The following is a 14,724-nucleotide window of genomic DNA, read 5'->3' as shown; positions in this document are numbered from 1 at the left end:
ACATCTACAACTTGTACCTACATTATGAGATAATGTAGCACATATACGTATATATGGATCAGTACTTTGATGATGTACTGAGTATATGGGGGTAAAATACATAAGTAAAACATCATCTTATAATCATCATTTATAAAATAATGCATGCAAAATGTAAATGACTCACATAAGCTGGAATATCTGAAATATTGAAATCCGAAGTCATGAATAGAAAAACACACTTTATAAATCTAGTGAGTCATAACATTTAGTTTGAAAATCTATTCTAATGTGTTGTATGTAAATCATACTATCTATGTATAAAAAGAACTCACTTCTGCATCTGATATCTAAAAGATAAAATTTATAACTATTGTCTTTTTTTAAAGCATAATCTGAGTAAAAATATGAGCATTTACATTTAATTTTCTAGAAGCCTTACAATTATTATTTTCTTTCCTTTTAGCTAGTAGGGCAAATACTTTAAAAAGCTTTCTGTAAGGAAGGTTCTCTTAACCAACATAATCCATGCGATCTACATGGGGTCCAACATCTCATCCTACTAAGGAAGAAATCTCACTTTGGGGAGAGGTGTCATAATCTTTCCAGGGAGTATAACCTCAGCTTAAGTGATCACTATCTCAGCCTTCTATGGGCTCTCGAATATCAATTCTATAGTGACACATAGTTTTGGGGTATGAGACCTTGGTATCATTCCTAACTCGGTGCTAAATACAATTCCCTTTAATTTTCTTCTCTTATCTTGATGAAATCCACTTTAAAATTTGCATAAGAGTTCATTATGTAACCAGTTACGCACTTATCTAAATCAATTGTTAAAGGAAGCCATTTTTCTTTCTATAGTCTGTAAAGTGGATTTCCAAACTTATCTGAGATTCAAAAGGTGAAAAATTTATTGTAAATCTTAAATAATCAGCTTATAAGATGCTTAAAGCATCATATTTCTTGAAATATCAACATACAAAATTGGGGCATAATAACCGATACATCAAATCATGCCAAAACATCATAATAATCATGCTTGATAGTGCAATCAATGATAATAAAACTCAAAGTCAGAAAATTACAGCAATAGGTATGAAAAATATGAAAATAGACAAGTAATTCATCATCAAAATATCTCAAAAACAAAAAAGTATGCAAATAGCAATAACGGGTATGAACCCTAAATCAAAACTCATGTAATATCATTCAAAATCATATGAATTTAATAACAAATCTTGGTTTTTGGAACAATGATGGAAGAACATCCTTGTTCATAAATCTCATATACCTTGATTGATGAAATTTCAAAGCAAGCTGGAATTTGAATCTCTAATTGTGCTTTTGAATATGGCCTCTTGATTTTCTTATTTTGGGAATCCTCAATTTTGAGTTTTCTTGGAGAAACAAGGGAGGATTTTGATTTCTTAGAGAGGAAGCTTTATAATCTAGGGTTTTTCTTTGTAAAGGGATGGATGAAAATAAGCATAGTAGGCTTAGAATGGGTTAAATTCTTTGTTTTGGGTGAACTGAGGCCTTAGGAATTGACCAAAATGCCCCTTTTAAACTTTAAGTTGGAACTAAAAACATAATATTTTTCCAAACTGGGTGGTCACCCATACGTACCACTATCGCAGTGGCTTACTAGAATTTGGACAATTGGGAACCAGGCATACAATATGATATGCCACTATTACAGTGTCCTCTTGATTTTCTATTTTGGCCACTGGCGTGATGCGCCAACATTGCATTGGTCTACTGGAAAGGGACAATTTTGAATTTGGGCTTCTCCTCAATGTTGGAATATCACGGAGGGTAACTAGAATTGACGATTGTCATTTTGCCTGCCTCCGCAATGTGCCAAGGGCCCAGGTGGCACACTTGAACTTAAAAATATCATAACCTCTTCACTAATTGTCGAAATTGGGCGAACTTAGTATTTATTGAAAGCTTAGTCAATTTCCCATACAATGGAAATGAAACAAAATTTATCAAAAAATTTGTTAAGCTAATCATGCTCTCCCTTTCTGAAAAACAATTTTGGCAAAGGAGGATAAATAGGGTTCAATGGCATAGAGACAATTTGGCTATCACTATTTCCTATAAAAAATTCACTTATAGTTAGCTATTCATCATTGGACCTTTTTCTCTTCACATTTGTCTCCTCCCCATTTTGTATTTCTTCACTCTTCTTCTCCATGAGATACTTTGATATTTGCCTTAATTTTTCCTCTAGTTTTTGGATGGCAGTAGAGTGAGATGTAACCATTTTGTGGAGTATGGAGATTTCACTTCACATCTCATTCACTATTTTGCCAGTCCCCTCAATACTACTCAAGATCAACGCCCAAATATCTCTATCAATTTTCTTTTTCCCTTCACAGTGTGCCATGATTAAACTTTCTCAGTTTTGACCTTGATTCTCTTATTGTCCTTGTAGTACAAGATGTAAACCCTCTAAGCTCTTTCATACCATACCTTACTTATTACCAATCACCTCATTCTCTTTGTCTTCACAAGGTTCAACTGGTTTTGAACTTACCACACTAACACTTTCCATTTTGTCACCCAATATATGCTTAAGTAGTAGTTCTATACATGACATCACATTGACCATCTTTTAATCAGTATCTTCCTTTTCATCAAATTAATTTTTGCACACAAAGGACGTGGAGGGATCCCCCATGGACACCGCGGGATTCTTTATGTCCAAACTATTACACCAAATTGCCACTTGGTCCATCACTTTTGAAACAATCCCATAAGGCAAGTTGATAAATGATCCACTGGATACTTTGGACACAATGTCCTAATTTTTTTGGTCCAATACCATATAAAAGATTTGGAAAAGAATCTTCTCCGGCATCTCATGGGTGGGGAATTTTAAAAGTGTTTCCTTGAAACATCCCTATGCATCGGACCACATTTCTTAGTGGTATTGGTAGAAATGAACAAGCACATCCCGCAACTACAACATTCTACATAGTGGGAAGTATTGACATAAGAAGGCCTCCATAAGACTTGTCCATGAAGTAATAAATCCAGCGGAAAAATACCTTAGCCATAGCAATACCTTTCTCATGAGAGACAATATGAAAAGGCGTAACTGGATAGACTCTGGGATATATGTGCAACATTGAATGGAGCATAGACTTCTAAGAATCCCTTTAAGTGGGCATTCAGGCTTCATGGGTTTCACCCCCAAAAGTCCCTATAAGTGGTCCCATTGCATTATTAAACATATAGTATAAAATACTCCATGCTACTTGGTGGGGGAATACAAATGGCACTTTCATGATCTCCGGGCCTAAGTTAATCAGTGTTCTCATGACTCATGATGATCTGGAAATAATAATGTTTACCTAATCGAAGATCAAAAACAACAAGAAAATAAAATTAAATTCACTACAGGTTCACCGAAGTAAAAATCACATCTCACAAATGAAATCTATATTTCACTCCATGGTAACGGTGCCATCTTAATAATTCTAAACTCAGTCCCATTCATATGGGTGAAACGGTTGTTTTTAATAAATTAACTAGAGTTGGGGTCAAATCCACAAGGAGGGAATTATAAATTTTAAATCTTATAGGATCTCTAATTACAAAAAAGTTACACAAAATGACAATTAACATGACATATAAAATAAAATGGGGGGGGGGGGGGGGGGGGTTAATTTGGGATTAGTTTGTAATGATTTTTCAGTAACACTATGCAAATGTAATATATATGATTTATAAACAAGATTTTAGAAGATCTTGGGATTATGTCTACCTAAGGTAAAGCATATAGGTTGATGATGGTTTAGCATGAATCTTAGTTGTTAACTAAAGGTTTAATTATGCTCCATTTCCTTGTCCCCCTATAACCCTCTTCCAAGGATGTAATGGGTTACCTAATGTTATCCTTAATGCCTCTTTCATCCTCCTTTCAAGGATGATGAGGTTTTTTAGAGTTTGGTGTTTTCACCCCTTAAACCAATTTGGAGATTTGTGGTTTTCACCAACAAATTCCAATTCATCAACTCAAGAAATGGTGGAATCCATACACAACAACCAAGAATCATGCAAATACAACAACACCAACATACAACTAAACTTCTGTTCAACATAATCCCAAGACTACAGAAATTAGCTACTCATGAGATAGGGGAAAAGACTTTTACTAAGTAATTCTTCAAGGTATCCATAATAATAGAATGCAAAACAATCTAATAGAAGGAAAAACAATCTTTAATTTCACTAATTTCCTCTTGGAATAATAATTACATAACTACGAAAAGTTAATTTTTCATGCAAAATTCTAGGGCTCTTCCTTTTTTTCTCTATAACTTTTTCCTCAATTTTCTGCACCCTCTTTCTAAAAATGTTTTTATCCTCTATAAAAGTCTTGAATCAGCTATCAAAATTGACCAAAATTCCCTTGTTCATTTATCCCACTTATCCGCGATCGCGGAGCATTGACTGCGGTCGCATAAAAGCAGTTGCATCTATGATTAAGCGATTGTGGTATGTTGGATGTCTTGATAAACCGCAACCATTTTCATCTGATCACGATCATGTTAACCAAGGCTCTATATGTTCTTTTCTTAGCTGACTACGATCGCGGTACTTAGACCACGACCACAGTAACAAAGGCAATTTATGCTCTGAGTCATTAGTAGCACTTTTTTTATTCCTTTTGATCATTTAAAGCTTTGAACAACATCTTTCTATCTGAACAACTCTATTCTTGCAAGGAGTGGATATTAGTGAATTTAATCATAATTATGTCTCATTAATTCATTCAAAATAAGGTAATGTGCAAGAATAATGAGTAACAATGATTGGTAAAATCACCACTCATTACTTATCCTCATCCATATGAACTAGACTCTTCACGAATAACTTTAATGCCCCAAAAATCTATCCCGAGATGTTACATTATGCTTAGGACCATAATTGATCCAAATCTAACACATGAACTATCATACTGTAAGGTAACTGATTAAATATAATTACAATAGCTAAATTTTCATTTGTGGAAACGTAGAAATGATTGAATTTATGGAAAATACAATACTGATACAACTTTTACAATATGGTAAACACTAAAATGAGGGACTGAAATTATATAACTGACTATAACTAATGTTTATGAAGCCTCCACTATATTGACTATAGGTAGCTGGGACGCAACTCTAACTGTCACTAATCAATACATATTAGTAAGAAATTAAAGTATGTAAATAACATCAAACTAAAGTCCTCAAAGTAGGAGGACTCATCATCTATTGGCTGAAATCTGCAACTGTCTAATTCTATCGGCACATACTATAACTTATGCCTATATTATGAGACAATGTAGCACATAGAAGTATATATGGATCCGTACTTTGAGAATATACGAAGTATATTGGGGGCAAAATGCACAAGTAAAAAATTATCTCATAATCATGTTTTATAAAACAATGCTTGCTAAATATAAATGACTCACATAAGTTTGACTATACAAAATACTGAAATCTGAAATCATGAATAGAAAATTACACTTTAAAATCTAGTGAGTCATAACATTTAGTTCTAAAAGTTGTGCTAATGTTCTATCTGTAAATCATATTGTCTAAGTATAAAAAGAGCTCACTTCTGAATATAACTATTGTCTTTAAGTAAACCATAATTTTTAAACCATAATCTTTGTAAAACCGTTAGACTTTAAGCTTTGTTTTCTAAAAGGTTTTTTGTTACTCTTTTGTTTTCTTTTAGAGAGCAGGGAAAATACTTTAAAATGCTTTCTGTAAGGGTGCTTCTCTTAACCAAAATAAATTATGAGAGATTCCTGGAGTCCAACGTGTCATCCTCTTAAAGAAGAAACCTCATGGTGGGGAGAGGTGTCATACTCTATTGAGGGAGTATAACTTTAGCTTAAGTGATCACTATCTCAGGCCACTATGGGCTCTCACATCTCAATTCTTTAGTAGCACATAGTTCTGGGGTATGATACCTTAGAATCATACCCAACATGGTGATAAATACTACTCCCTTTTATTTGTAACGCTTATATTGTTGGAAATCCACTTTAAAAATCGTATAAGGGTTCGTTATGAAACTAGTTATGCGCTTATCTAAATCAATAGCTAAATGAAGTTATTTTTCTTTCTATAATATGTAATAAATCAATAAGGTGTATTCCAAAACTTATCTGAGGATGAAAAGATCAAACTTTATTATAAATCTGAAATAATCAGCTTATACAATTCTTAAAGCATCATTTTTCTTGAAATATCAACATACAAACATAGGGAATGATAACCCATGCATCAACTCATGTAAAAACATCATAATAAACATGCTTGATAGTGAAATCAATGATAATAAAACTCAAAATCTATAAATTATGGCAATAGGAATGAAAATATTGAAATAGACAGGCAATTCGTCTTCAAAATATCTCAGAAACTCATAAGTTTGCAAATAGAAATAATGGGTATGTACCCTAAATCAAAACTTATGTAATATCAGTCAAAATCATTTGAATTTAATGGGAAATCTTAGTTTTTGGCACAAGGATGAAAGAAGATACTTGTTCGTAAACCTCACATACCTTGATTGATGGAATTTTTACAATTAGGAACTGGACATGCAGCGCGATGCGCCACTGTCGTAGTGCCCTATAGTTTTGCCATTTTGGCCACTAGAGTGATGCACCAACATTGCGTTGGGCTACTAGAATTGGACAATTAGGAATTTAGGCTTCTCCGCGATGTGGGGCAAAATCAGAGGGCCACTGGAATTAATGATTGTCATTTTACCCATCTCCACGATGTGCCAAGTGCCCAGGTGGCACACTGTCAACTTAAAAACATCATAAATCCTTCGCCGAGGGTCGAAATTAGGAAAGAAAGTATCATTGGGAACGCTTATTCAATTTCCCACATAATAGAAAGGGTACTAAATTTATCAAAAAACTTGTTGAGCTTATCCTGCTCTTTCTTTCTCAATAACCCTTTTGGGAAAAGAGGATGAATGGGGTTTAAAGGCATAGAGACCATTTGGAAATTGATAACTACTGGCTTTCATATCAATAACTCACTTATATTTGGATCTTTATCATTTTAACTCTTTCTCTTCACCTTTATCTTATCCTTATTTTGTATTTCTTCATTTTGTTTCTCTATGCGATACTTTGATATATGCCTTACTTTTGGCTCTAGTTGTTGGATAGCGGTAGAGTGAGATATAACCATTTGTTAGAGCATGGATATTTCACTTCAAATCTCATTCACCATTTTACCAAACCTCTCAACACTACCAAGATCCGTGCACAAATATATCTATAGATATTTTCTTTCCACTCACAATGTGCCATGCTTATACTTTATCAGTTCTAACCTTGATTCTCGTCTTATCCTTGTAGGAAAAGAGGGAAACCTTAACTTATCACCAATTACCTCCTTCTCTATATCTTCACAAAGTTCTACTTGTTTTGCACTTTCTACACTGACACTTTCTATTTGGTCACCCAACATATTCTCAAGTAGGAGTTTGAGACATGACATCTCATTGACCATTTTCAAATCAGTCTCTTTCTTTTCATAAATTTAATTATGGAACATAAAGGGTATGGAAGGAGCCCCCATGGCTCCTCAGTATTCTTTATGTACAAACCCTTACACCAAATTGCCACTTGGTCTAAGAATTTTAAAACAATACCATAAGGCGAGTTGGTGAATGATCCACTGGATGCTTTGTCCACTATGGCTTTATTTTACTGTTCCAGTACCTCATAAATGATTTTGAGAAACATCTTCTCCGGCATCTCATGCATGGGGCAAATTAAAAGTGTTTCCTTGAAACAAATCCAATCATCATGCCTTGGTTATTCATTATATTTGTAGAAACAAACAATATCATCCCACCACTTCAGCATTTTAGATAATGGGAAGTATTAACATAAGAAGGTGTCCATAATACTTGTCCATGAACTAATAGATCCAGTGCAAAAATACCTTAGCCATAACACTACCTTTCTCATGAGTGAGAGTGGGAAAAGGCATAACTTGATTACACTTTTGGGATATATATGCATCATTGAATGGAGCATAGACTTCCATGAAGCCATTTAAGTGGACGTTCAGGCTTCATGTGCCTCACACCCAAAAAGTCCCTCTAAGTTGAGCAATTGTATTATTACACATGTAAAATAAAATATTCCATGCTCCTCGATAGGGGGAATACAAATGGCACTTTCATGATCTTCGGCCTCATGGATCCTGATGATTTGGGAATAATAATATTTACCTAATCAAAGATCAAAAACAAAAAGGAAATTAAATTAAATTTGCTACGGGTGCACCCATGTAAAAATCACATCGTACAAGCAAAATTTATATTTCACTCCCCAACAACGGCGCCATTTTAATAATTCTCAACTCACTCCCATTCTTGTAGGTGAATTGGTTATTGTCAATACACAAATTAGAGTTGGGGTCTAATCCACAAGGAGCGAATTATAACTTTCAAGTCCTATAGGTGCTCTAATTACTAAAAGGATACCCGGAAAGACAATTAACATGACATGTAAAATAAAATGGGGGGGGGGGGTTAAATTGGGATTGGTTTATAACGATTTTTGACTAACAATGCACGAATGTAATATTTATGATTTAAAATCAAAATTTGAGAAGATCTTAGGACTATGTCTACCTAAGGTAAAGCATGTAGGTTGATGATGGTTTGGCATGAAAAGTTGTTGTTACTAAAGGATAAGCTAGGTCAAAAGTCATTATAATTAATCTTTCAATAAAACTCCAACGATTTAACCCATTGGCTCTTTTGAGCACCTAACATGTGCAAAATTCCTAATCACGAAAAACATCAATCAAGCATCCTTATTTCTAAGATGATGCTTTTGTCATGATTTATACTCCAATTACACTTATATTTATAATTGCAAATACATGTAATCCATAGGTTTAATTATGAGCCATTGCCTTGCCCCCCTATAACCCTCTTTCAAGAATGAAATGGGTTACCTTATATTCCACTTAATCCTTTTTTTCAATGATGATGAACGGTTTATTGAGTTTGGGGTTTTCAACCCTCAAACCTATTTGGAGATTTGTGGTTTTCACCAACAAATTCCAATTCATCAACTCCAAAAATGGTGGAATACATACTCAACAACCAGGAATCATGCAAACGCAACAACAACAAAACACAATAAAACATTTGTTCAACATAATCCCAAGACTAGAGAAATTAGCTACTCATGAGATAGGGGAAAATACTTTTACCAAGTAATTCTTCCATGGTATCCCTAATAATAGAAGGTAAAATATTCTTCAATACCACACTTCAATTTCTCTAATTTTCTCTAGGAATAATAATTACAATAACTACAAAAAATGAATTTTTCATGGAAAATTCTAGGGCTCTTCCTTTTTCTCTCCCTCACTTTTTCCTCAATTTTCTCCAACCACTCTCGAAAAATGTTCGTATCCTACATAGAAGTCTTTTATCAACTATCTAAAATGACCAAAAAGCCCTTATTCATTTATCCTGCTTATACGTGATCGCGAAGCGTTGACTGTGATCGCATAAAAGATATTGCATCTATGATTTAATGATTACGATATGTTAGACATCTTAATAAACCACAATAGTTTTACCTGAGGTTATATATGCTTTCTTCTTAACTGACTGCAATCGCAGTGCTTTGACTATAACCGCGGTAACCGAGGCAATATTTTCCCTGAGTCATAAGTAGAACTCTTTTTATTCCTTTTAATCATTTAAATCTCCAAGCAACATCTTTCTATATACTCAACTCTATGCCTGCAAGGAGTGGATAGTAGTATATTTAATTATAATTATGTGTAATGCCCCAAATCTTTTGTACGGTGCTCATGACCCCAAAGGACCAAAAGCTAACCCATGACTAATATTTGTACCTGTACACTGCATCATATATGTATATAAATACAGAAACATGAATTGAATGGACATAAGTTTCAATTCTGAACATAATATGAATAATAATAATATATGAATAAAGTGGTATCACAATACCAAAATAAAACTGAAATACTAAAGTCTGAATCTAGTCTGAAAACCTCTAACCGTCTGAAGTAGGGAGCGGCAGGAACATGTCTCCAACTAACTCCCAACTACTTAAAGCCAAACTGAAATACTCAAGTAATTAAGTAGTAATCATGTCCTCAGAGAATGAGGACTCACTGCTAATTTTGACTACTAAATTCTGCAATGCTACTACTGCTCTGAAACTCGTGCCTTTGAGCCCATGGCATAAAATAAAACACCATAGCACTAATGGGTTAGTACAACTGAATGTACTGAGTATACGAGTGAGGTAGGATAAATGCACATGGTTATACACATGAACAATGCTGACTAATATGAACATGAGAATACATATATGCATAAGTAAATGCAGCTAAACTCATGGTGATACTGACTACTGAGTCTGAATACTGACAACATGAGTTTACTAACACTGAGAACTGAGAAACTAAATAGTGAGGTATTAATAATGTATTATCAAATACTGAGGGACTAATAATATATATTTTTGATACATCAAAACTATTTTTGACAGTTCTGATTATGAAGAACTAGTATGATTGACTGTATCTGACAGTCCTGAATCTGAGTGCTGATAACATGTGTGTATTGATAGCTAATATGACTAATATAACTGATAACATGGGTGACTATATCTGAAATTCCCGAATTTGATGGAACTATCAGAGCTCCATACTATATTAGAGTGGACTATATCTTACAGTCAAAAAATCTGAATAACTATCTGAGTACTTTTACTAAGACTCGGTCACTGTATCTGACAGTCCTAAAATCTATAACTGAAACTGTGGGAAGTAGTTATTTAACCGACATTCTTGATATATACCATTATAGCTAAGCTGGGGTCCAATCTCTTCCTTGACTGGAATGATGTCAATACCACACCACTGGTAAAGACAACTGTGAGTGACCTTCATAAAATAGGTTACTCTAATGAGAACGGTGGGAACCCTCATATAGTATGTTAAGCCACCTTATATACCCTCATATAATATTCTATGATGTCTTAAACTATGCTGGCTATGTAGTTCTGGAGTGCAAGGATGATTTCTAAGAATCACACCCTGAAAATAACTGTAATTAGTCCGAATAACTGGACTGGGACTAAAGACTATTTACATGGGAGGTAAGGACTAACTGAGTAACATGAAGTGACTGAGCATGGATTCATGAAGTCTGTATTATTTGCGAATGTGAGACCAAGCGTACTACATAATTTGGTAATATTCCATAGACTGAGGTATTGAAATACCTATAACTGAGTAACTGATAACTGTAGGATATGGTCAAGAAAGTTTAAAATTAAATTGAATTTTTTAATCCGATTATGATACGGAAGCTGACACTATAACTGAGATTCTTAATGGAACTGAATGCTAGGTTCTTATAACTGAATACGGATAACTGAGGTTTAGACTGGTACTAAGATACTGAATTCTGGAACTAAACACTGATTACTGGGTACTGAATACTAAAATTGTAACTGAGATAGCAACTGGGTTTTCATATTACGCGATGGGGACTGACATAAGTCAAGGATCTAAATATATATTCACACTCTTTACTTTCCCAATTTTTAAATACTACCTATTGCTATCCATTTACTTGCACACTAATATGACATTCAATCCTATCTTCATAAATACACCCTCGAGTACAATAAGTATGCAACAATTTTATCTTAACATAATAGATTTACTCTCTCACTTGTCTAAGCAACTGCTCATCACTACACTATTCTCACAAGGAGAGATCACTGAAGGGGTTGAACCAAGAGGACCTAAAATATGAATGGACACTAGCTGAACTTGACATCTGACTGAGACCTAAGTAATAGGATATCACCAATATGGATGTACCCAAAAGGTCTAAACTGAGGATGTACATGACATATCCTGGATTAACTGATCAATAGGAGGGTCACATGAGTCATGAGAGCTAAGAAATCTATAAAGTGTGACATGTGTACATGAGCTTCATGACCTAAGCTGGGAGCTTTCTGGATTAGTGGGACATGATTTGTATTACTGAGGGGAATAGACCCGAACCCCTTATGCTGGGAAATGGAATCATACATGATTCTATAGAAAGCATGAATATAAGTTGTGTTCATGGAACTTAGACATAAAGCATGCATAGGCATCATGCTGACTGTAGTGTGAAACTTTACACTGAGATAATTATGGGTCGGGAATCATCTTCCCTAACTGCTTTTCTGCACATACTAATACTACTACTAAAATCTGAGAGCCTGACTAGGGTACTTGATCTACCATCTCCCCCTTGGCTTTAAGCCATCATCCTAAGTCTGTGAATACTAAACTAATCCGTGAACTAAAATGCAATCATCATCACATACTTACACTCTAATTGACACATGCTCGCCTTACTTAACACATCATCTGCCTCTATTTAATCACATACTACTAATATCATAAACACACCTTCATGCTTAATTTCAAGTCAATAAACTTAAATTTCTAACTCACACTGTTCAAGCCTACTAATTCATTTTGGCACAACTATCCCCATGAATACATAATCTGATCAATCCAAATAACATTATCAGAACTCGATTACTGCTAAACCCCTAGGTTATGCTTCGAACTCTAGTCATATGCTATCATAGGATTACGAGAATGCATCTGATGGCATATCTAAATTTGGTACAGTAATAAATTCTCGTGTTTATGAATTAAATCTACATATTTTTGGGATAGAACTAGATTGATGGAATACTTTGAGTCTGTGATCAGTCCCATAACTGATTGCAGGGACTGTCTGAGAAATCCTTATCTCTAGGACTTGAGATTCACTATTTCTGATACCCTGAATCTGAGGTGGAGTTGACATGAGTGGAGCATGATAAAAATCTACATGAGTTTCTTAGAGGACCTTTCTATAGCACGATCTGAGACATGAAAGAAGAGAATTTATTCTAAAAAAATCACATAGCCTCCTGCTCATAACTGTGTTGCACAACACACCCATGTACAAGACTCTACTAGATGCAGCTTTCAGACTTCGTAGGATACTGTTGAACCATCAGCTATGATACCAAGTGTGTGAAGCCCCAAACTTGGTAACCAAAATACCATACGGTGCCTATGATTCTGAAGGACCACAAACTAACCCCTGACTGATATATGTACCTATAAACTACATAATATATGTATATAAATGTGTAAATATGAATTAAAAGGCCATAAGGTTCAATACTGAACATAATCTAAATAATAACAATGTCCGAATAAAGTGGTATCATAATACAAACACTAAACTAAAATACTGAATTTTGAATCTTGTCTGTAATCTAGTCTGAAAGCCTTTAACTATCTGAAGTAGGGATTTGAAGAAATATGTCTTCAACTAACTCCCAACTACTGAAAGCCAAACTGAAATACTAAAGTAATTAAGTAGTAATCATGTCCTTAGAGAATGAGGACTTACTGTGAATTCTGACTTTTGAAATTTGAAATACTACCACTGCTCTGAAACTCGTGCCTCTGAACCTTAGCATAAAATAAAACACCATATTGCGAATGCATTAGTATGACTGAATGTACTGAGTATACGAGTGAGTTAGGCTAAATGCAAAGGTTTATATGCATGAACAATGCTGACTGATATGAATGTGAGAATACATATATCCATATGTAACTGTAACTGAACTCGTTGTGATACTGACTACTGAGTTTGAATACTGACAACATGAGTTTACTGATACTGAGAACTGAGTCACTGAATAGTGAGGTATTGATACTATATTACCAAATACTGAGGGACTAATAATATATATATTATTGATACATAAATGTCTATTTCTGATAGTTTTGATTATGAAGAACTAGTTTGATTTACTGTATCTGACAGTCCAAAATTTGAGTACTGATAACTTATATGTACTGATAGCTAACAAGACTGATATAACTGATAACATGGGTGACTGTATCTAACATTCCTAAATTTGATAGAACTATATGAGCCCTGTACTGTATCTTAATGGACTATTTCTGATAATTCTGAAATTTGAAGACCTATCTGAGTTCTTTTACTGAGACTAGGTGACTGTATCTGACAGTCCTGAAATCTATAACTAAATTTATGGGAAGTAGTTATGTAACCGACATGCCCCATATATGCCATTATAGCTAAGCTGCGGTCCAATCTCTGCCCTGAATAGAAGGGTGTCAATATCGTACTACTAGAAAAGACAACTGTGAGTCACCCTCATATAATAGGTTACTCTAATGAGAATGGTAGGAACCCTCATATAGAAGGTTAAGCCACCTCATCTACCCTCATATAACTGGATATGATGTCTTAACCTATGTAGGCTATATAGTTCTAGAGCGCAAGGATGATTGCTAAGAATCATACCCTCAAAATAATAGGTAAGTTCCCATCCTTGGGCTCACTCGGTGCTAACTCCTACTCCCATCTGAATATACTAATCATGATTAATTGAACTGTACAAGGGATGAATTTACTAAGTTCCCTGACTGATGAAAACTACAGATATCTGACAATTTGACTGAGTTCATGAGATTACTGAGATTAATGGGAATACTGATGTTACTGATTGATAACGCTCAATCTACAGCTCTCGTGGGAGTGTAAAGCGGTCGTTAGCAAATATAGAACCCAACCTGGGTTGGG

The 14,724-nt window shown here is 34.5% G+C and overlaps 1 long non-coding RNA gene across 1 annotated transcript; it reads right to left on the bottom strand.

Annotated features, from left to right (window-relative positions):
• Nucleotides 1-7,971: 7,971 nt before the first annotated feature.
• LOC124886554 lies at nucleotides 7,972-9,415 on the bottom strand. Its single transcript, XR_007043909.1, has 2 exons — nucleotides 9,258-9,415; nucleotides 7,972-8,262 (listed from the first exon to the last, which is right to left on the bottom strand). It is a non-coding gene; the product is annotated as an uncharacterized LOC124886554 (long non-coding RNA).
• Nucleotides 9,416-14,724: the final 5,309 nt, after the last annotated feature.

The sequence above is a fragment of the Capsicum annuum genome, chromosome 8 (assembly GCF_002878395.1).
Source record: "Capsicum annuum cultivar UCD-10X-F1 chromosome 8, UCD10Xv1.1, whole genome shotgun sequence".
NCBI lineage: Eukaryota > Viridiplantae > Streptophyta > Magnoliopsida > Solanales > Solanaceae > Capsicum > Capsicum annuum.
The sequence above is the reverse complement of the archived record's forward strand: the minus strand, read 5'-3'. Positions and strand labels throughout refer to the sequence as shown.